The 25,283-nt window shown below is 39.3% G+C and overlaps 1 long non-coding RNA gene across 1 annotated transcript in view; it reads right to left on the bottom strand.

The window, feature by feature from the left end:
* Positions 1-18,328, bottom strand: part of LOC128248523 (uncharacterized) — a 128,610-nt gene extending 110,282 nt beyond the window's left edge. The window contains exon 1 of the long non-coding RNA XR_008264695.2: positions 18,058-18,328. This is a non-coding gene — a long non-coding RNA (uncharacterized LOC128248523). The remainder of the gene's footprint in view (positions 1-18,057) is intronic.
* Positions 18,329-25,283: the final 6,955 nt, after the last annotated feature.

Raw genomic sequence — 25,283 nt, 5'->3', positions numbered from 1 at the left:
AGTGTACGAGCGTTAGTGTTAGAAGAACGTATATTAATGTCCGTGTTGGGTGTATGTGTGGGTCGGGTGCTGGCGCTAGCATAGTTATGGTTGCTTAGGTTTTGGTAATAGAGCGAGAGTTTATGTTTGTTAGAAGCTGCTATAATAGATTCAAAGTTAGGAGTGGTAGAATACGATAATTTTAAAGTGGATCTGTTGAATATAGAGTAGTATTTGTGTTGTCGTGGGAAGTTAGAATCTAGTATTTTAAAGAAAGATTTGGCTAGGTTCCTAGTGTTAAGAGAGAATGGGGGGTGTACCACAGGATGGAGCGGCCACCGCTTTTTGGGGGGGTTCTGTGCATGTTGTAATTAAGGTGTTTAGGTGGAGGGCAGTTGTCCATACTTTTGGTAGGGCTAGCTGATTTAAACTGTAACTGTAGGGTGTAACTTGAGGACGATTTGGCTGTTATTTCCAGCAAATTCAGTGACCCTATAGAGGCTTTATTTATCAACTCATTTTCATTGATGTTGTTACTGTTTCTATAATAGTACACTGCACATTTCTGTTGCACCTACTCATATGTGGCTGTTGCTGCTATTGTTGCTGTTATTGTTGTATTAGTCACTGTTGTTGTTTTGTTAAATGCCCTTTCAACCTACTGCTTAATAACTATGATAACTGTCCTTTACTACCCACCCACTCCCACTTCAGTTGGTTGTTGGTGTGTTCAGTCAGAGCTCTTTGTCATCAGCAGATGGAACTGAGTCTTCAAGTGTTCAACACATTTGTCAAAAGTACAATATCACTAAACAATTATGAAATACCAATCAATTAATTAAAATTAGCCAACATGTTACTGATTTAGTATTGATCTCTCTGTGGAGGCGCAATGGCCCAGTGATTAGGGCAGCAGACTCGTGGTCATAGGATTGCGGTTTCGATTCCCAGACCGGGCGTTGTGAGTGTTTACTGAGTGAAGACACCTAAAGTTCCACGAGGCTCCGGCAGGGGATGATGGCGAACCCTGTTGTACTCTTCCACCACAACTTTCTCTCACTCTTACTTCCTGTTTCTGTTGTGCCTGTAATTCAAAGGGTCAGCCTTGTCACACTGTGTCACGCTGAATATCCCCGAGAACTACTTTAAGGGTACATGTGTCTGTGGAGTGCTCAGCCACTTGCATGTTAATTTCACGAGCAGGCTGTTCCATTGATCGGATCAACTGGAACCCTCGACGTCGTAAGCGACGGAGTGCCAACAACAACAACATTGATCTCTATAGATTGGAACAATACATTGGTCAACTGAACATCTTAAGATATATATATAAGCAAATGAAAAAATATGAAAATATAAACAGCCCTAATTCAGGGACCTTTTGAGTAGGATGGGCTACTTAAACCAAAGAAAATTCTTACAGGGCTTCATCTGCAAGGTCATGTGCTGTTTATCTTGATATGAAATCACCATGTCGCACACATATGTTTGTAATGTATATGTCTGGTGTACCCTTATCAAACAGGTAGTCTTTTCAGGTATATTGGGCTTTGTATATTTTATCCCAGTGTCACTTTGATGGCATGCGCTGCTCTCTCACTTAATAATAATAATAATAATAATAATAATAATAATAATAATAATAATAATAATAAGGGTTGTAAAAATAATTCTTATGGGTGCAGAGATCAGTTATTCATAAATAAAATAATCGCAGAGAATTACCGAAACAAAAAGAAGAGCCTGAGTATGGCATGGATAGACTACAGGAAAGCATTTGATAGTGTCCCACATAATTGGCTAGTCAGCGGAATTTGAACTCAGAACATAATGGCAGGCATAATAACGTTAAGCATTTCGCCCTGATTGCTAACTTTTCTTATTTCTTTACTGCCCACAAGGGGCTACACACAGAGGAGGCAAACGAGGACAGACAAACGAGGACAGACAAACGGATTAAGTCGATTATATTGACCCCAGTGTGCAACTGGTACTTATTTAATCGACCCCGAAAGACAAAGTTGACCTCGGCGGAATTTGAAATCAGAACATAGTGGCAGAGGAAATACCGCTAAGCATTTCACCCGGCATGCTAACGTTTCTGTCAGCTCGCCCTCTTTCCCCATTACTCTTTTGCATCGCACTGACCCCACTCTCAAACAAATTAAATAACACCAGGTATGGGTTCAAACTTTATAATATGACAATAAACTATCTGTTTTATATGGACAATTTGAAGCTGTTTGCTAGAAATAATGAAGAGCTGCTAACAACTGTTACAGAGTTCAGCAATGACATCAGGATGGATTTTGGCCTTGATGAGTGTGCTAAAGCAACTTTTGTAAGTTGCTGAGAAGTTAGGACTGAAAGCAGAGATTGAAGGTTCCATATTGGCAGCACAATATCAAAGCCTGGTTACCAAAAACTACTAGGCTAACGATCTTCAAAACGGTTCTGACTCCAAATGCAGATTCTGTGACACATTTGATGAAACAATAGACCATTTCGTCACAGGATGTCCTGTGCTGACACCAAATGAATACAAAAATTGTCATGATAGGGTAGGACAGAATTTACATTGGAAAATATGTAAACACTACAAAACTGGCATTCCTGCTTACTGATATAAACATCATACTGAGCCAAGTGTTGAAGATAAAAATGTTGCTATCCTCTGGGATTTTCCAGTCAACACTGGCCAGGCAAATCGACCAGACATGATTATTAAAGATAGGGAAGAAAATACTTGTAGACTAATAGATGTAAGTGTTCCCACTGATAAAAATATATCTGTAAAGGAATTTTACTAATTAAATAAATTGAACTACAAGAGATGTGGCATCTTAAAGCAAGAACTGTTCCTGTTATTGTAGGTGCCCTAGGTATGATAAAAAAGAGATGTTAGAAACATCTAGATAAGATCCCAGGAGAACCATGTCTCAGAGAAGTCCAAAAGATTGTGCGGACAAGTACTACCCACATCCTTAGAAAACCTCTATCCATTTAAATGTTTATGTTGTATTACATGAAGATATTTTGATACTGCCCCTGCCACTTCCCTTCCAAGCTTTCAGTCATACTGTAACATCTCTTATCCTTCATTCGCCCTAGGACGCTGTGATTGTAATAAACATGCAAATTAAAAGTAAAATAATAATAATAATAATAATAATAATAATAATAATAATAATAATAGGCTTTTGACAGTGTTCCCTACAAGTGGATCCTCGAAACACTAGCCATAAACAAGGTGGCACCAATTATTATAAAATACATAAGGCACTCTATGAATAAATGGCAGACAGTACTACAGCTCCAAACAAAAGAGGGACTCATGAAAATGAAAGCCATCCCCATTAGAAGAGGAATATTCCAGGGAGACACGCTCTCTCCACTCCTGTTCTGCTTGGCACTCACACCTTTAACTGATTTGCTAAATAGAACTGGATGCGGATACAAATGTTACGGCAAAACAATCAACCACCTTTTATATATGGATGACCTAAATTTATACGCTAAAAATGATAAAGAGCTGGAAACACTACTACAGACTGTACGTGGATTTATCAAAGAAATAGATATGAAATTTGGATTAGAAAAATGTGCCAAAGGAACCCTGAAAAGAGGAAAACTAGTTAAGAGTAGCAACATCACACTAGATAAAGCCAATGAAATAAGAGAATTAGACGAAAACCAGCCATACAAATATTTAGGAATCAATGAACTAGATAGGATACAACACACACAAATGAAAGAGAAAATAAAGAAAGACTACTATAGACGAGTTAGATCAATACTAAAAACAGAGCTCAATGCTAAAAACAAGATAATAGGTATTAACACTTTAGCCGTCCCAGTTATAAGTTACAGCTACAATATCCTTAACTGGACACTAAACGAACTATCTAAAATAGACAGGAAAACAAGAAAAATAATGACAGGATCTAGGATGCACCACCCAAAATCTGACATAGAAAGGCTATATATACAACGTACAGAAGGTGGTAGGGGTCTTATACAGCTGGAAAACTATTATAAAATAACCACCATAGTACTGCAAAAATACCTACTTCAGAAGGAAGGAAAACTAATACAAATAGCCACAAAACACAAGCAAAACAAAAAACTGTTTTCAGTATTTAAGAAAGCTGACAAATACAAACAAGAAATCATACTACCTAATAAATGAGAAGAAGAAGAAGAAGAAGAAGAAGAAGAAGAAGAAGAAGAAGAAGAAGAAGAAGAAGAAGAAGAAGAAGAAGAAGAAGAAGAAGAAGACAAAAGCTATAAAACAAATGAAATCCAAACTAAAACTAGAACAGCAACGGACCATGATAAAACGATGGCAAGAAAAGCCCCTACATGGTAAATACTGGGCTAAACTAAATGCAAAAGAAATAGACAGAGAAAAATCCCAGTAATGGTTTAGAAGCTCAGGATTCAAAGCAGAGACTGAAGGATTTTTAATTGCTGCACAAGACCAAAGCCTCCCAACCAGAAAATACCATAAACATATAATGAAAAGAAACATAACAAGTAACTGCAGAATATGTGGCGATGGACAAGAAACAATAAATCATATTATCTCTGGCTGCCCAGTCCTGGCAAAGAAGGAATATATTCATAGACACAACAGAGGTGGGACCTATATACACTTGAAACTATGCCAATACAATGGAATAACAACAGAAAAAAGATGGTATAAACACACGCCAGGAAAGGTCAGAGAAAACGAGAAAGCAAACATACTCTGGGATATGCCAATACACACAAATAGAGAAATTAGGGCCAATAGACCAGATATAGTTGTCAAAGATCATGAAGGAAAAAGATGCTTTCTAATTGATGTATCAATACCAGCAGATGACAACGTTTCCCTAAAAGAAATGGAGAAACTTTCAAAATACAAAGACCTGGAAATAGAGGTAACTCGAATGTGGAATCTAAAAACAGAAACAATTCCTATCATAGTAGGCGCCTGAGGTATAAGAAAAAATATTCAGAGAAATACATAACAAAATCACCAGGACTTACAAATATATATAACATACAGAAAATTGCACTACTGGGCACTGCACACATCCTACGCAAAACACTTTCAATACAGTAACCATAAGAGCATCACAGCAAACCACAGCACATATCCAAGGCACACAGAGCTGCACTCGGTAGTGAAGTGAAAGCACGTTATAAATATAAAACTACTGAATAATAATAATAATAATAATAATAATAATAATAATAATAATAATAATAATAATAATAATAATAATAATTAATGCAAAGAAAAATGTGTAGGTGGAAACACAAACCTCTGCACGGGAAATATGTGGCCCGTAGCAAACAAGTTGATGTGGACCAGAAGCACACCCATCAGTGGCTACGGAGCTCAGGGTTAAAAGCAGCAAGCAAATGCTTTATCTTAGCTGCTCAGGATCAGAGCTTATTTACTTGGAACTACTAGGCCAATGTGGTGAAGATTGGAGTAGACCCAAAGTGTCAATATTGCAGCAATGAGATTGAAACAGTAGACCAACTAATCTCTGGATTTAAAGTTTTAGCTCTTGTAGAGTATAAATCAAGACATGACAGAGTTGGCCAATATCTTACACTGGTTAATATATTGGCATTATAAAATCAAAACTACTGACAAATGATATAAACACCACTCGAGGCTCTAACTGAAAGAGAAAATGTAATGATACTTTGGGATTTTCTAGTACATACAGACCAGACAATCAAAACTAATAATCAGGATATTGTGAAAGTTCAAAGCAATAAAGTCTGTTTATAGATTGACATGAGCATTTGTTATGATCATAATATCTCAGCAAAAGAATTTGACAAGCTCAAAAATTATAAAGATTTGTTGATTGAAATAAAAAAAAAATGTGGCATCTCAAGATGGTTACAATACCAGTGATTGTAGGAGCTCTTGGAATGATCGAAAAAGGAACTGAAAATTATTTGAGAATGATCCCTGGCTTACCATCCATGCAAGAAGTGCAAAAGATTGTCTTAACTGGTACATCATACGTATTCAGCAGAGAACTGTCGCTCTGAATTTTCTTTTTTCCCCCTTTTTTTGTTTTCTCATTTTTCATTTTTTATTCTTTTATTTTTTGTTTTTATCTTTTCCTCCTTACATTTTGCTCTTTTTTCCTTTTACATAACTTTGAAAATGAACAATCTGGTGTGTTTATTTTAATGGCTTACCAAGGTATACAGTAAGTTTCTTTGCCCAAGGTGTCGGAAAGACACTTGGCAAGAAATGGAAACAAAATTGAAAGAATAATAATAATAATAATAATAATAATAATAATAATAATAATAATGGTTTCGAATTTTGGCACAAGACAGGCAATTTTGGGGGATGGGATGAGTCAAATACATCAACCCCTGTACTCATCAGGTACTTATTTTACTGACCCAGAAAGGATGAAAAGCAAAGTCAACCTTGGCGGAATTAGAACTCAGAATGTGAAGACGGACAAAATGCTGCTAAGTATTTTGCCCAGCATGCTAATGATTCTGCCAACTCACTGCCATGATAATAATAATAATAATAATAATAATAATAATAATAATAAGAAGAAGAAGAAGAAGAAGAAGAAGAAGAAGAAGAAGAAGAAGAAGAAGAAGAAGAAGAAGAAGAAGAAGAAGAAGAAGAAGAAGAAGAAGAAGAAGAAGAAGAATTTCTTCCTGACACTCAACAAGAAATAGAAACAAAATTGAAAGAAGAATAAAAATAATAATAATAAACCAAACATGATATAAAAGTAGACTGGTTGTAGAACATTCAAAGAGAAATGAAAGATGGAGTGACACAAAAAAATATGACAATTATGTATAAGAAAGTAAAAGAGATGATTCAGAAAACCCTGTGTACCCAACTGGAAAGCTCCTAAACCAGATAGTGTTCAGTGATTCTGGTTCAAAAGTCTCACAAGTTGTATACAAAAGTCTCCCAAGTTGTATACACAATTGTATACAACCATTTTTCTCTGACTGCATGGAAAATGAAAGCCAACATGGATGACAAAAGGAAAGACAGTAACTGATATAGAAAGACAAAGAAAAGAGATAAGAAGTCAGCAATTATAGACCTGTTAGTTGTTTACCATTACTCTGGTAGGTATTAATTGGTTTCATAGCAGGTGAAGTATATAATTTTTTAGCAAAGGAGAATTTATTGCCAGAGGAGCAAAAAGCATGTAGAAAAATATCAAGCGAGACTGCTGGTTTTCTATATAGAGATAGCAGAATATTAAATGAGGTATGAGTAAAAAAGGAGAATTTAGCAGTTGGCTAGATAGATTGCAAGAAAGCTTACGATAATGTACCACACAGCTGGATTTTGGGGTTCCCCAGGATGCTCAGAATCAATAAAAAGATAAATAGCTTTTTGGAAAAAGCAATGAGAGTGTGGGAAGTAGAACTGGCATGTGTAAATGAATCACAAGGAAATATGAAAATATGCAGGTGCATTATCCAGGGAGACACTCTCTCTCCACTACTTTTCATCATTGTATTAACCCCTCTGAAAAGTATACTGAGAAAATCCAGGCCTGCATATGAGTTTATCAAACCCAAAGTGAAAACAAACTTGTTTTTTAGATGATTTCAAACTATATACAAAAGATGAGGAAGATTTGGATTCTTTGACCCAAACAGTAAGAGTATTCAGTCAAGATAATGGAATGCAGTTTGGAGTAAATAAATGTGCAGTACTAATTATGAAATAAGGTTAGAAGATAAACTCTAATGGCATAAAATTATCACATGACTGCATCATTAGACTGCTTATGACAAAGATTGGCAAAATTCAGTCAGACAGTAAATGTAGAATTTGCAAGAAAGAGACAAAAGTATCAAACATCTCATGAGTGAGTGTAGGATACTAGCACAAAAAGAACATAAGCACAGGCATGACTGTGTAGATAAAAATGTGCATTGGGGTGTTAGCCAAGTGTGTGGCTTCAGAATAACAGAAAAGTGGTGTGAACACGAACCAGAGTGCTTGGAGTGCTGCAAGATGACAGGATAATGGAGGGAGAAATGAGAGACAAAATCTCTAAAGAGTATGAGAGATGAATTAAGAAAGTGCTTGAAATAAAATTAAATGGAGGGAATATCATTAAAGCCATAAATGCATGGGCTATGCCAATACTGAGATACTCCTTTCCCATTCTGAAATAAATAAAGACTGAGCTACAGAACATAGACAGAAGAACTAGAAAGCTGCTCCATCCTAAAAGTAATAATAACTGACACTTTCTGTCAAGAAAGGAAGGTAGCAAAGGAATGCAGAAGACACTGTTAATACTACGATACTGGGTTGGAAAAATTATGCTCTGCAGAGTAAAGAAAGAATGCTTTTGATAGCCAAAGTGACTGAAAAAGAAGAAAAATTCAGAGAAAAGGAAGAATAGAATAAACAAATGGAAAGAAATAGAATTATATGGCCAGTTCATGTAACAAACTGAGAATGTTGGAAGTAAAGAAGGCTTTGGCTGATGGACTGGAACCTGAAACAAGACCAAAATATTAATTATAACTGCAAAGAACAAGCCATTTCAAGAAATCTGCTTATGACAAAGATTGGCAAAATTCAGTCAGACAGTAAATGTAGAATTTGCAAGAAAGAGACAAAAGTATCAAACATCTCATGAGTGAGTGTAGGATACTAGCACAAAAAGAACATAAGCACAGGCATGACTGTGTAGATAAAAATGTGCTTCAGAATAACAGAAAAGTGGTGTGAACACGAACCAGAGGCTCTGATAGAAAATTAGAATTACAAGATCTTGTAGGATTTCTCTATTAAGACTGACCTTACTATTGAAGCAAGAAGACCAGATATGATTAGAGCAGACAAGAAAGTGTAAAATCATAGACTTTACAATTTACCATGATAACAGGGGTGTAGCTTGAGAGCTGAAGAAATTATAGAAGAATAAGACAACAGCTACTCCTGTGATAACACGCACTTGGCACAACATCCAAAATGCCATCCAAAAGACTGAAAAATACTTGAATTGAGAGTTGCATTGTAAACCTGCAGAAAAGTACCATCCTATATTCTACAAGAATCATAAGGATTCTTGAGATTTGAGGAGATTTGTTGTCATCAAACCTTAAATTGAAATTCCTGCTTATTAAATTATCATGTATTAGCTTAACATAATAATAATAATAATAATAATAATAATAATAATCAAGGATTTGGAAAAAGCACTTCCTTACTGGTAGACATTGCAGACCTTTCTGATCAAAATATTGTCCAAAAAATAAATGGAGTAATTGTTAAATAACAAAGATCTAGAAATTAAAGTATTCAAGATGTGGGGCATAAAGGTAAAAATAATGCCAATAATAATTGGAGCATTGGGTATGATAGGAATATGAACAGAATCATGGAAGCTATATCTGGATCCTCAAAAATACACACTATCCAAAAAATAGCCCTGCTAGGAACAGCCAACATCCTTTGCAAGACACTACCAATTCAATAATACAACCTAAACAAAACAACCCACAAACATTAAAACACACTCTCATCATCATCATCATCATCACCGTTGTCGTTTAACATCCGTTTTCCATGCTTGCATGGGTTGGACGGTTTGACTGGGGACTGGTAAGACAGGAGGCCACATTAGGCTCCAAACTGATTTGGCAATGTTTCTACAGCTGGATGCCCTTCCTAATGCCAACCACTCTGTGAGTGTAGTGGGTGATTTTTACATGCCACCGGCACAGGAGCCAGTCATATGGCACTGACATTGGCCATGTTCGGATGGTGCTTTTTATGTACCAACGGCACAGGAGCTAGTCAGAGCGGGGGGGGGGGGAGCTGACATTGACCACATTTGGATGGTGCTTTATACATGCCACCAGCCAGTCAGGCAGCTCTGGCAATGACCCATGCATGAATGGTACTTATTGTGTGCCACCAGCACTCGTATCGGCCACAACTACAATTTCCATTTGATTATGATTTCATTTGATTTTGATTTTGATTTACTTGACTCAGTAGGTCTCCTCAAGCACGGTATGTCACTCAATGATTCATAGTTACTTTTTAAATGGACTGGTTATGCAACACTGGTGTAGGCTACGGCTGTGATCTCACTTTACTTGCCGGGTTTTCTCAATCACAGTATATCTCCAGAGGTCCCGGTCTTTCGTCATTGCCTCTGTGAAGCCCAATGTTCGAAGGTCATCCTTCACCACCTCATCCCATGTGTTCCTGGATCTCTCTCTTCTACGGGTTCCTTCCATTGTTAGGGAGTAACACTTCTTCACACAGCTCTCCTCATCCATATGTAGCACATCACCATACCAGCGCAGTCGTCTCTCTTGCACACCACATCTGATGCTTCTTATGTCCAACATTTGTTTCAGGGCACTTACACTCTGTTGTTCGTGCACACTGACATTACACATCCAGTGGATCATACTAGCTTCATTTCTTTCAAGCCTATGCATGTGTTCCGCAGTCATGGCCCATGTTTCATGACTGTGTAGCATGGCAGCTTGCACACATGCATCATACAATCTACCTTTCACTCTGAGCGACAGGCCCTTTGTCACCTGTGGAGGTAGGAGCTTTCTGAACTTTGCTCAGGCTATACTCTGAGCATCTACCCCCACCACAGACTTGGTCACCTACTTAGCAGAGGCTAACAGCTACTTCTAGTTTCTTCCCCTGGCATGTGATTGTAACAGTTTGCTGAGCATCTGCGGCGTTTATTGCCCCTGTGCATCTGCTGTGCACAAAAGCTATCTTCCCGATTAACTTTCCATTGATGTTGCTGCACCTCTTATGCATCCATAGCTTACACTGGGTGCATCTTATAAAGTTTCTACCTACACCTTTTCTACAGATCAAGCAGGGGTGTGTGATGTGTTTGCCTTCCTACTTACTAGGACTTGGTAGTGATTCTGCTATGAAAGCAAGGTCATCAGCATAGAGGAGCTCCCAAGGGCAGCCTGTCTTGAATTCCTCTGTTATTTCCTGAAGGACTATGATGAATAAGAGGGGGCTGAGGGCTGATCCTTGGTGGACCCCTACTTCTGCCCAGAATTCTTCGCTATACTCATTGCCGACCCTCACCTTACTAACGACATCCCTCTACAAGGTCTGTACAGCTCTTATTAATCACTCATCAATCATCAGTTTCTGCATTGCCCATCAGATAAGGGTTTGGGGGACCCTGTCAAAAGCTTTCTCCAAGTCAACAAAAGCCAAGTACAGGGGTTTATCTTTGGCTAGGTATTTCCCTTGCCGTAGCCGTACCAGGAATATAGCATCAGTGGTGCTTCTACCTGGCACAAAACCAAACTGCATCTCATCTAGACTGACTCTCTCCCTAATTAGTTGGGCTATGACTCTCTCGATGACCTTCATCACCTGATCCAGCAGTTTGATACCCCTGTAGTTATTTCTATCTAAAGCATCACCTTTACTTTTGTAGTAGTTGACTATGGTGCTGCTATGCCAGTCATTGTGTATCACTCCTTTGTGAACTACCTGGTTTACAATACGGGTGACCAGGCCATAACCCACGCCACCAGATATTTTAAGCATCTCAGCAGCGATTCCTGATGGGTCAGGGGATTTTCCTGACTTCATATCCTTAGTTGCTTTATCTACCAGGGTGCTATCTATTCGGGTAGCTGGTCCTTCTACTGGGTCAACATTTGGCAGGCTCTCCTCCTCCCATTCATTCTCCACATTCAGTAGTCTTTCATAATGGCATCTCTAAGCCTCTTTCTTTGCAGACTCATTAAAAGCAAGTGCACCATCAGCCATACAGACACATTTCTCTCCTGTGACATCACAATTTTCTCTCACACACTATCTTACAATCTGAAATACTTCAGTTAGTTGGTCCTCATGTCACTAAACATCGGCAAACTTCTTTCCTGCTTCTCCCTTGGCTATGTATACCTGTTGCCCAGCTGCCCTTCTGGCTATCTGGTACACTTCCCTGTTACCTCCACTCTTTCAGGCTTTCAAGGCCTGTTTCTTTGCTCTAATGGCCTTATCTATTGTATTTCCACCACCATGTTACTCTAGGTCTGGAAGGGACTTTGCACCAGCCACAGATTTGGTCTGTGGTGCTCAGTAAGCTGTCCTATAGGAATTTCCAGTTACCCTCTATGTCCAAAGTCTGTAGCTCCTCCTCTCTTTCATTAAATTTCTGAGTGACGATGTCTCTAAATCTCTGACCATGTGGAGGGTTCTTTATCTTCCAAACCCTTCTTTACTGGATTGGTCTGCTTCTTGGCATCCTTCTAGCCTTGAGTCTAAAATCACTAATAGCTAGTCGATGCTGGAGGGTACATTCTTCACCAGGTAGGGTTTTTGTATTTAAGAGCAACCTTGCATCCCACTGTCTGGTGAGGATGAAATCAATCTGGCTAGCAGAGTTGCCTGATTGATTGATTATCAGGTGGCTGTCTGGTTTCCTGAAGTTAGTGTTGCAGATTAATAGGTTGCATGCATCACAGAACTCCAGTAGCCTAGTTCCCTCTTCGTTTTGGGAACTAATTTCATGGTTTCCGTTAACACCATGGAAGATACTGGATTGCCATCCAACATGCCCATTAAAATCTCCAGCTGCAAAGATGAGGTCATTGCCACTCGTCTTTGAGGTGGCCTGTAGAAGGGTATCATAAAAGTGGTCCTTCTGATCGTTTGGTTGGCCCGCTTGTGGGGCGAAGGCAGAGATAATTGTAGCTATACTATTCTGCAGGACTAGCCTGAGCTTAATCACTATATCGCTTACCCTGACTATCTTTATGTCCTTATCCACCTATTTCTATGCAAGGAGTATGCCAACACCCCTACTCCTTCACTGTTACCTTCCCAGATTTTATACCTATGTGCCTTGCGTGTGAGGACCCTGGCTGAAGCTCCTCTACACCTTACCTCTTGTATGCAGTATACATCAACACATCTCCGTTCAAGCATCTCTACAATCTCATTAGACCTACCTTTCAGTGTACCTACATTGACAGTGACACCTCTAAAAACAGGGAAAGGAATGTGGGAGGAGGCATGGGGAGGGGAGATGTTATTCAGTGCCTGAAATGAAGAAGGTTTCCGTGTTTGTTTGATAGACATGCTACACCTGTTTTCTCTTTCGACCTGTCATCATTCAAACATTCAAACATGTTAAGATTGTTGCCCCTACTGGGGGTAGGAGTAGGTATTAGCGGCGTTGTAAGTATAAGCATTATGGACATCGTAAAATCGTAAATTTAAGCATTACTGGAGTGGCAGATATAAGTAAGTAAATCAACAGAGATAAAAGAAGAAGAAGAAGAAGAAGAAGAAGAAGAAGAAGAAGAAGAAGAAGAAGAAGAAGAAGAAGAAGAAGAAGAAGAAGAAGAAGAAGAAGAAGAAGAATATGCCAATGTTAGATTAAGTAGGTGGGCAGCTAAACTAGTTGCATTTGCCCCGGGGGGAGAGAGAGGGAGAGAAAATTGCAGGTATGATAGAGGATACCACCAGTGAGGGAGGGGGTTTCCGGTGGGAGAAGAGCGGAATAAGCACGTCCATACACACCCACACACACAAGAACGAGCACGCACACACCTACCCACACACAAGACAAGCACACACACTTAAGACAAGTACACACACACAGACAAGAACAACTACGCACCCGCGCGCACGGAACAAGCATGCACGTATAGCCCATTAGCTTTCTCTTTCCACTTCAATACGTCCCTGGAAATTACCCAGTAGTTTGTTGACAAATTTCGAGTCAAGACGAAAGATAGCCGATTAATTAGGTGAGCAGCTAAACTAATTGCATTTGTCCCAGGAGAGAGGGGGGAGGAGATTGCAGGTATGATAGAGGATACCACCAGTGAGGGAGAGTGTTTCTGGTGAGAGGAGAGATATCCGGTAATGGTGATGGGAGAAGAGAGAGAGAGAGATTTGGTGGTGGTGGTGGTTGTGGTGGTGGTGGTGGTGGTAATGGGCGGGCACACCGTGAACAAGCAAGGGTTAATTTAGAAAGATGGTACAAAAAACATGTAGCCAACTTGAGAACACAGGAAGGAAGAAGAGATTCCATTTAGAAAATTAGATGAAGAATTAAGGAGGAGAGAGAGAGAGAGAGAGAGAGAGAGAGAGAGAGAGAGAGAGAGAGAGAGATTTAGGAAGTTATATACTGAAGGGCCAATTTAAATAATTAGCTTACGAAAGTAGATATTAGTAAATAATATATAAATAAATAAACGTAAATAATAATACATATTAAAAAGTGTTAATGGCGAATAGATGAGTGAAAAGATCGAAAACGAGAGAATATCTTAGCTTGGCAATGCATAAATGGGCGTCCGAGAACAATTTTAGTTGAGACTGCGTGAAAAACAGGGAGGAAGTGTGTAGACAAAGTGTTTTATAGATATGCTACAACCAGAAGTGGACATTTTCGAGGATGCTTTCTTCCTTCCTGAACCGGAGATAATAGCGATGATTGTAGCTGAGAATAGTACGAAAAATACGAAACATATTTAGCTAACATGAAACCCGGAGAGAACAAGCAACAGTGACAAAAACTTCCACTAGCAAGCTAGATAACCAACTCTTCACACACTCAACTCACAATACAAGCAGTGATACAGCAAAAACTGCACCACACCTCAAGAGAGAAAAAAACTAACACAATACAATACCAGAAAGAGTTTACGCATCCCCAACAACAGAAAGAACACAAAATGCTGCACACATCCCAGCAACACGGAGGTGTAGCAAGTGGTGCAGTAGAAATTTGCATCGAACAATCAAATGTTGAACAATTATATAATAGTAATATTATTATTATTATTATTATTATTATTATTATTAATAATAATAATAATAATAATAATAATAATAATAATAATAATAATAATAATAATAATAATAATAATTCTTTCTTACGAGGCCCTGATGCAGTAAATGCCCTGATGCAGTACCAGGCAGTGGCCCTCATGGCTTCTGATCTTAATTGATTGGAAGTGTTATCATGTACATTGTTTTGTCTTGGTATAAAAGATGGGCTACAGCAAATATTCTGCTTAATACCACAGATTTGCTTGTCAGTTGTTTGACCTTAACCAGTTGAGCATGTCCCTTGGTGGCTGACGATATGTGCATCTCTGATCATGAGCAGAAGTAGAGGGGGGCATCATAGCCATGTGTTGAGAGGAATAATTCACCTTTGGAAACATGGGTGTTTTACTCAATATCCTTAAACAAACCTTATTCAGAGACCTTTTGAGCGGGATGGGCTACTCAACCCGAAGAAAATTTTAACTGGGCCCCACCTGCGAGGTCATGCGCTGTTTATCTTGATATGAGATCACTATGTCGCGCACATATGGTTGTGATGCATGTGCCTGGTGTACCCTTATCAGACGGGTAGTCATGATGGGTATATTGGGCTTCGTATATTTTACCCCAGTGTCACTTTGACGGCATGCACTGCTCTCTTACTCAATAATAATAATAATAATGATGATAATAATAATGATGCGTCACACGTACTGTCACTGTGAATTTTCTTTCCCTTTCCCCCTCTATTTTCTGTTTATATTTTGAATTTTTATTTTTTTCCTTTTTCTCTCTGTCTTTCTTCCCCTTTTTCTCTATCACATGACTTTGTAAATGAACAATCTGGTGTGTTTATTGTAATGGCCTACCAATGTATACAGTGCGCTTCTCTGCCTTAGGTGTTAGGAAAGACACTCAGCAAGAAATGGAAACAGAATTGAAAGATGATAATGAAAATAATAATAATAATAATAATAATAATAATAATAATAATAATAATAATGATAAGCGACACAAAAACTTGTCAATAGCCTGGATAGACTATAAAAAGGCCTTTGATAGCCTACCACATAGCTGGATTAGGAAATGTCTGGAAATGTATAAAATAGCTCCTACTCTGCGAAACTTTTTATCTGTAAGTATGAGATCATGGAGAACCACACTGATGTTCAACAATGACAATGAATCTCTAAATGCTGGAGATGTAAGAATTTCATGTGGCATTTTCCAGGGTGACTCACTATCACCACTCCTCTTCTGTCTAGCCCTAATACCGCTCTCAAAATTGCTCAATGATGCACAGTATGGTTATAAAATATTTGATAAAAATATAAATCATCTCATTTACATGGATGATTTAAAGCTCTTTGCAAAAAATGACCAACAACTCAAAGGCCTACTAGCGATTGTTAAACAATTCAGTGATGACATCAGGATGCAATTTGGCCTTGATAAATGTGCAAAAGCTATCTTTATCAAAGGAAAAATGACAAATACATCTAATGTGAACCTTGACCAGCAAAATGTCATAAAAGAGTTAGAACCAGCGGAGAGCTACAAATACCTAGGGGTAATTGAAGGGGACAATATCAAGCACTCAGTGATGAGGGAAAGGATCAGAAGAGAATGTTATCGCAGGGTGAGAGCAATACTGAAGACAGAGCTGAACGCGAGAAACAGGATCGAAGCGATCAATGCTCTAGCCATACCAGTCGTGACTTACAGTTTCAACATCGTTAACTGGTCAATTACTGAAATATGTAATGTTGACAGAAAAATACGAAAACTGTTGACAATGCATAGAATGCACCACCCTAAGGCAGATATAGAACGTCTTTATCTGCCAAGAAAAGAGGGAGGTCGAGGACTACTACAGCTGGCATTATCAATGAAGGTAGCCACAATTGGCCTAGACACCTATATGAAAAACTCTGAGGACTGGATGCTAAAACTTGTCTTAAAATATGAAAGCAAGAAAGCATCTTACTCAGTAACAAAACAGGCAAAGGAATATCTAAGTGAATTCCAATTGCAACAAATTCAAGAATTAGACGAACTAGAAACACCTACAGAAAAAGCTAAGCGCTTGAAAACCCGTGCTAAAATTGCTGCCTTAGCTATTATGACTGAAAAATGGCATGGAAAACCTCTCAATGGCAAATACCCAAAGAGAGCGAATAATGCAGATATTGACAAAGCCCTTACCCACCAATGGTTAATGGCCTCTGGATTGAAATCAGAAACAGAGGGGTTTATCATAGCAGCCCAAGATCAATGCCTACCTACAAAGAACTACCAGGCCAACATATTAAAGAACGGCAGCTCCCCATTATGTCGTATATGCCAACAACAAAATGAGACCATCGATCATGTTGTCTCCATGTGCAGTCTGCTTGCGCCTACAGAGTATCTCAACAGGCATGATAGAGCTGCACAATATATTCACTGGGTAATATGCAAAAATCTGGACTTGCCCCATGATAAAAACTGGTGGGAACACAAACCACCCCCAGTACTTGAAAATGATCACATTGCACTCCTCTGGAACTTCACCATTCAAACTGACAGAAAGATAGACGCAAATAGGCCAGACATCATACTGAAAGACTTCAGACAAAAATCATGCCTCCTCATTGATATGACTGTCCCAATTGATATAAACGTATCTGTCAAGACCTACCAAAAACTGAGCAAATATAAAGATCTTGAAATAGAAATTAGCAAAATGTGGAATCTGAAGACGAAAACAATACCTATTGTCATAGGTGCCCTGGGAATGACAGCGAAACGGGCTGATTACTACCTAGCTCAGATACCAGGAAACCCCAAAATGGCTGAAGTCCAAAAGATAGTGCTCATGGGAACTGCCCATATCCTACGTAAAATACTGTCTATGTGATCTCAAATTTTAAAGCAAACATAATCTTCTTATGGTTTCTTAAACATTCACTTGAACAAAACTGTACAAATCCAAATATATGGTACCCTAGGCATAACACCTACATGAACTTCTAACTTGTTGTCTCTTGAGGGCTCTGGGTGAGACTTGGATCCAACTTGTACAAATGCAAAACAAAAGTCAAACATAAAATAATAATAATAATAATAATAATAATAATAATAATAATAATAATAATAATAATAATAATAATAATAATAGACAAGGTTGTAATGAAGAACTGCAAACAATACGACAAAAACACTTGAGCATGGCCTGGATAGACTTTAAAAAGGCTTACGACATGTTGCCACATTCGTGGATTCTGGAAACATTCGACATGTGTGGAATAGCTGAGAACGTGTGTGTAGTGATTAAGAATAGAATGCCTTGTTGGAAGACACGTCTTTTCTGCAACAAGCAGCACTTAGATTTGTTAAAGCCTTGTCCCCACTTTCTGTAGTCCTACGCAAAGTCAACGCACACTATGAGCGTGGATGACTTAAAACTGTACGCAAAAAGAGAGCCTGAAATGGAGAGGCTGGTTGAGACTGTGCAGATGTGCAGCAATGATATAGTGATGGAGTTCGGTATCTCATAGTGTGCAGTGCTCACATTGAAACAGGGAAAACGAGCAGATTGTAGAGGCATAGAATTTCCAAACGGAGAGCAAATGGAAGACCCGGATAATGATGAGTACAAGTACCTTGCGATCCTGGAGCTGGATGATATCTTGCACAGAGAAATGAAAGACAAGGCCAACACTGCATATTTGAAACACCTCAAACTTCTCTTGAAGTCAAACCTCAACTCAAGGAACCTTGTGACTGCCATCAACATATGGGTTGTTGCTGTAGTCCGCTATAGTGCACCCATCCTGAAATGGACACGAGTTGAGATTAACCAACTCGATCACACTACCCGAAAGACAATGAAATGAATGCTTCCCTCAGGTAAACGTACATAGGCTCTACATGAAGGGGTGTAAAAGTGGATGTGGGCTGATTAGTGTACGGGAGTGCATCAATAGTGAAAGAAGAGACATGAGAGAATATTTGGTATATAGCAAACAAGACCTGCTAATGCAGAAGGAATTACCAAAAATGGATTGGAGAGTGCTAGTGAATTCCAGTCAAAAATAGGCAACGAGAGAGAAGAAACTCTATTCTGCATAAAATTACATGGTCAGTTCCACCGTGAAACTAACAAATTAAAAGACCAGGAAGCACCATGGAGGTGGCTCAATCAAGGGTAACCTTAAAAAGAAGACTGAAAGTCTAATCATCGCTGCCCAGGATCAGGCATTGAATACCAACTTAGTGAAAAAGGATTTATACCTCTGCAGAATGTGTGAGAAGAGGGTCGAAAGCGTGACTCACATTGACAGTGCTTGTGAAACTTTTGCGTAGAAAGAGTTCAAGCGCAGACACGACAAAGTAGCCCGAAACCTTCACTATGCCGGAAGTATGGATATGAGGCAACGGGTGTTTGGTACCAACATACACCAGAAAAGGTATTTGACGATTAGGGGAAGGCAAAAATTCTCTGGGACTTGACTTCCAGACAGACAAGGTGTTAGAGCACCAAAGACCAAATATAGTAACCTTTAAGAAGGAGAAACAAGAGTGCCTGATAATCGATGTGACAGTACCAGGAGATCCACACATATTACCATGCAAGAAAGATAAAAGATAGATAAATATGGAGTCCTGAGAATAGAGATCGTCAAGATGTTGCAGCTACGGTTGTCGCTGTTGTCATCGGAGCATTGGATTCAATACCACCAAAGCTGAAGAAACATCTGGAAACTTTAGAAATATCCTACAATTTAGATGTATTGCAAAAATCAGTATTACCTGGAATGTATGCATATTGCGTAAAGTACTATCAGTTTGAAACCTTTGCTGTGACTTGACAGACAACACAAGCCCCCGGGAGACACCAGAGTTTCCATCTACAACATCATGATATTGGATAGTGTGCGACATCTTAAATGTTAATAGCAATAATAAAAGCAGAAACTGAAGATTTCATATTGGCGGCACAAGATCAAATCTTGTTTACCAAAAAACTACCAGGCTAACGGTCTTCAAAACGGTTCTGGTCCTTAATGCAATTTTCTGCAACACATATGGCGAAACAATCGACCAGCTCGTTTCCAAACGAATTCAAAACGAATACAAAACGGCACCAAACGAATAGAAAAATTGATACGATAAGGTAGGTCAGTATTTACATTGGAAAATATGCAAACACTACAAAATTGGCATTCTGCTTATTGGTATGAACATTATCCTGAGCCAGTTATTGAAGGTAAAAATGTCACTATTCTCTGGGATTTTTCCAGTCAGCACCGACAGAATGATACAAGCAAATCGACCATACATGATTATTAAAGACAGAGAAGAAAATACTTGTAGGCTAATAGATGTAAATGCTCCCATTGATAAAAATATATCTGTAAAGGAATTTGACTTATTAAGTAAATGTAAGGACTCGGAAATTGAAATAAAAAAGATGTGGCATCTTAAAGCAAGAACTGTTCCTGTTATTGTAGGTGCCCTAGGTATGATTAAAAAAAGGATGTAAGAAACATCTAAACAACATCTCAAGAGAACCATGTCTCAGAGAAATCCAAAAGATTGCGCTGACAAGTACTGCCCACATCCTTAGAAAAACTCTATCGATTTAAATGTTTGTGCTGTATTACATGACAATATTTCACTACTTCCCCTGCCACTTCCTCTCCCCAAGCCTTCATTCACACTAACATCTCTTATCCTTCACTCGCCCTAGGACGCTGGGTGTGTCTCGGCAAGTCATTGTAATAAACATGCAAATTAAAAGTAAATAAAAATAATAATAGTATGGTATAAATATGTGTTAAACAAGGTACAAGACAATGACCAGGTCACAATCATCTGGGATATGCCGGTTAAAACCGACAATGATATAAAAGCTAATCCCCCAGACATAATAATCAAGGATTGGGTAACAAAAAAATCCACCTGCTTACTGATAGACATCGCAGTCCCTTCTGATCAAAATATTGTCCAAAAAGAAAAGTACAATGACCGCGAAATTGAAGTATTCAAGATGTGGGGCATGAAGGTATAAATAATATCCATAATAACTGGTGCATTGGGCATGATAATAATAAAAAATATGAACAAAAACGTAGAAGTTATACTTGGATCCTCAACCCTACACACTATCCAAAAAAAAACAGCCCTGCTAGGAACAGTCAATATTCTATGCAAGACACTATCAATTCAATAATACAACCTAAACAAAACAAGATACACTCTATACAGTAATTATCCAGTTAAATAAACTTCCACCAATAATCTAGATAACCAAAGCACCACATACTCAACACACAATACAAGCAATAACACAACAAAGACTGCACCATACCTCAAGGGAGAGAAAAAACTGATGCAATACAATACGGAGAAAAGTTAGCACACTTCCAACAACAGGAAAAAACACAAAATACTTCACTCACTCCAGCAAAACGGAGGTGGAGCAGGTGATGCAGTATAAATTTGCCCAAAACTATCAAATGCTGAGCAATAATAATAATAATGATCCCTTCTACTGGAAGCAGAAGGCCTCAAATTTGGGAGAAGGGATTAAGCCGATTACATTGACCCTAACGCGTAACTGGTACTAATTTTATCGATGCTGAAAGGACGAAAGGCAAAGTCGACCTCGGTGAAATTTGAACTCAGAACGTAATGGTAGATGAAACACCGCTAAGTATTTCGCCCTGCGTGTTAACGATTCTGTCAGCTCGCCACCCTAACAACAACAACAACAACAACAACAACAACAATAATAATAGTAATAATAATAATAATAATAATAATAATAATAATAATAATAATAATAATAGCAGTAGAAGAATGTGTACAAATGGAAAGAAAAATTCTAGTAGAGTATTTACTGAGCAGCACAGAAAAACTACTAAAGGCAGTAAAAGAACAAGTGATGAAGCGCGTAATAGGAGAAAAGGACAAGAATGAAATGCAAAGAGAATACGTTGGCACAGGAAGAATATAAGAAATGGTGGAACGACCAGATTGTAAAAGTTTTAAAGTGGAAACTGTGCCAGAAAGAGGGGCTTGAAGCTGGAAACACATGGTGCAATAATAGAGTTGATAGAGTACTAGAGTCGGAGAAATATAAGATTTTGTGGAACTTTCTTTTTCAAACGGACAAGAAGTCAGAAAATAATAGACCAAATATTACAATCATAGATAAAGAAAAGCGAAGTCGTATACTTATTGACCCATCATGCTCGTTTGATTCCCGGTTCGTAAAGAAAGAGGAAGAAAAACAAAGAAAATACAATCCCTTAAAATTTGAAATAGGAAGAAATTGGAGCATGAGAACAGTAAAGACCGTGCCTATAATAATTGGTGCGTTGGGAACAGTAAGCCATGATATATAGAAATGGCTGAAGGAGATTGAAATAGAATGCCCGGTAGAACTCCTACAAAAAGTTTGCCTCTTAGGAACAGCAAGGATTATCAGCAGGATTCTAAGCACTTGAAAGACTGCCGAAAACATGTGGATACCTAAGGTTACAGGTAGTAACCTGCTACCCACGTAAATTTTACTAGGAATAAGACCAAACCTGAGATTTTTTTTCAATAATAATAATAATAAGTCAGGAAAGTATTAGATACTTGAAAAGAACAGTAGCATGGTACTGTAGGCTGCAGGCAGCAATCCCGCTATGCATGCATGCATGACTCCAAGATTTCCAACAATCCCTGAGATAAAAAGAAATAACAATAATAATACAAAAGATGTGACATCTTAAAGTGAGAAGTGTTTCTGTTATAGTGGGTGCCCTAAGTATGATAAAAAAAAAGGGATGTCAGAAACATCTAGATAACATCCCAGGCGAACCATGTTTCAGAGAAATTTAAACGAGTGTGCTGACACGTATTGCCCACATCCTTAGAAAACTCTATCAATTTAAATGTCTGTTTTGTATTATACGAAAATATTTCACTACTATGCCTGCCACTTCCCCTTCCAAGCATTCAATCATACTGTAACATCTCTTATCCTTTACTCGCCCTTGGATGCTGGGTGTGTATCAGCAAGTGATTGTAACAAACATGCAGATTAAAAGTAAATAATAATAATAATGATAATAATAATAATAATAATAATAATAATAATAATAATAATAATAATAATAATAATTCTTTCTAAAATAGGCCCATGGACGGAAATTTGGTAGTGCCGATCATCTCGATTTCCGAGCTGTCCGACACTGTTACGGTGACGTTGTTCGCATATACCGACACAAATCCTCCGCATCCTAGATCACGCTGAATGCACCTCGAAATATCTAACTTCCTTAGTAATGGCTCGAGAGCCAGCACGTACAGCAGGGGAGAGAGTGGGTATCTTTGACGGACCCAACGAGCGATGCTAAACGATTTCGATAGGTGGCTGTTTACTTTGACCACGGAACAGATGTCACTGTGCATTGCAGTGATCCAGCCTCTAAAACCGGGACCGAAACCAGCTGCCTCGAGGCACTGATGGACAGCCTCCAGGCACTGATGGACAGCCTCCAGGCACTGATGGACAGCCTCCAGGCACTGATGGACAGCCTCCAGGCACTGATGGACAGCCTCCAGGCACTGATGGACAGCCTCCAGGTATTGATAGTCGACCCTGTCAAAAGCTTTCGATTGATCCAAATTGATCAGGACCCCACTCATACCAGGTTCCTTCACTGCGCTTTCTATGATGTAACGCGTGAGGTGGAGGTTGTCTTGGGTATTCTCCCATTTTGCTACCAGTTGTGGTAGACATCTCCCAAGAGATCTCCGAACAAGTCTGGCATATGAAGTTAAAGCTCGAAGGTCAGACCATTCAGTCCCGGAGACTTTTCCCTTGTGCAGCTCGTCATCGTGTTCCTTATGTCTTCGGCTGTTATCGGCTCCACGCGTTTCGAAAAGTTCGGCGAATTGCCGCTGAATCTCCGTACACGTCTGCTTGAATTCGTGTAGCATACGCCCGTCCCGGCCCATCAAAGACCGAATTGTAGCTTTGTTTCGACGTTGCACCTCTTCAACTTCGAATGGCTTCCGTCCTCCCATATCTTAGAGCATGCGCCCTAGCTCTGACAACGCAATCTTTATGCTTGGCATTGAAGAATTGTCAAGAGCTAATCTCGCTGCCATTACGTCAATCTCAATGTCGCTCCTAAGCGCCTCATCTAGCTTCCGAACTAGCCCTCCCTCTATCCTAGATTCCTCTAAGGCTATTTCCTTACTAAATCTTACTGCTTCTACTCTTACAGCCCTTTTCAGGGCTATCCACCAACGGTTGTTGACGATTGAGCCCTCCAAATGCTGATGTACTAGCTTGCTAACTCGGTTTCTGAATGCTTGACATGCTAGGAAAAACGCGTTCAGTTTCCAGTACTCGGGGCCCTGCTTGTGTATCTTATCCAGGTTGACCGTGCAGATCACAAATTTGTGGTCTGTGTAGCTGATGACTTTGAGCTGTGGACAATATCTGCTACTATCTACTGGCCTGCAGAATATCCTATCTAAATATGATCTGGAAGACCCGGTTCTCTTTGCCCATGTCCATATTGGCGCATTCGGGAAGTCCGGTCGGTACCTGTCAGTCAATTGGAGATGTCATTGGCTAGTGTCACCCTATCCAGGCGTGCATCCAAAATGTCGTTCCAATCGCCCACTATAATGAAAGAGCGAGATATCCCAAGGAAAACCTTCAAACGTCTAAAGAAATCTGGCTGCCCCGCCCCAGTTGGGGCGAACACAGCGACTTGTCTGAAAGCACCATCTTCGCTGTTGTTCACATCCAGGACCACCAACTTACCTTCCAGGTCCAAGAAGATCGTCTGTACCTGGAGATCCAGGTTTTTCCTAAACAGCACTGCCACTCAACCCCTCCTTCCAGGCTGACTAAGAGATGCATAGATCTCGAAATCGTCAAAAATGGGGGCTAGATCGCGTGTCGGAAATCGTGGCTGTCACATTCATAGATAGTGACCTGAGGTCATTGAGTAGGTAACCCTGTTTCCAGGGCAACCCCGGGCCACAAAATGTCTACTACCTGCTCTTAAACACCCCATAATAACCGGAGAGCATTTAGAGAAGACACAAAGGGGGCGTCTACTTACCACTCGGGTGTCACTGGAGGTCAGATGGCTCAACGTTCATGAGTTGCTGAGGTTCCTCTGGGAATCTCTTTAAAAGCCTACTTGTGACATTTACATTAGGGATTCCCACGTCTTATGGGAAGCTCTCCCTAATGAGTTTATATGCCTCTATAGGCTTTCGCACCAACACCAATGTTTCTGGCACTTGAAAGGTGCTGGTGCCAAAGATCCCCTCCTCTCTTTCGCCATCCCTCCTTCGTGATAAGAGGTCCATCAATTGTTTATTTGCCCTCCTCTCTGACACGACGTTTGGCGTTTGTGTGGCTGGTCGTTGCTGTTGGGAGTGTTTTCTTTTGGTTAGT

Source organism: Octopus bimaculoides, chromosome 8 (genome assembly GCF_046866305.1).
Source record: "Octopus bimaculoides isolate indiv1 chromosome 8, ASM4686630v1, whole genome shotgun sequence".
NCBI lineage: Eukaryota > Metazoa > Mollusca > Cephalopoda > Octopoda > Octopodidae > Octopus > Octopus bimaculoides.
Note: the sequence above shows the minus strand (reverse complement) of the source record. Positions and strands in the feature narration are given on the sequence as shown.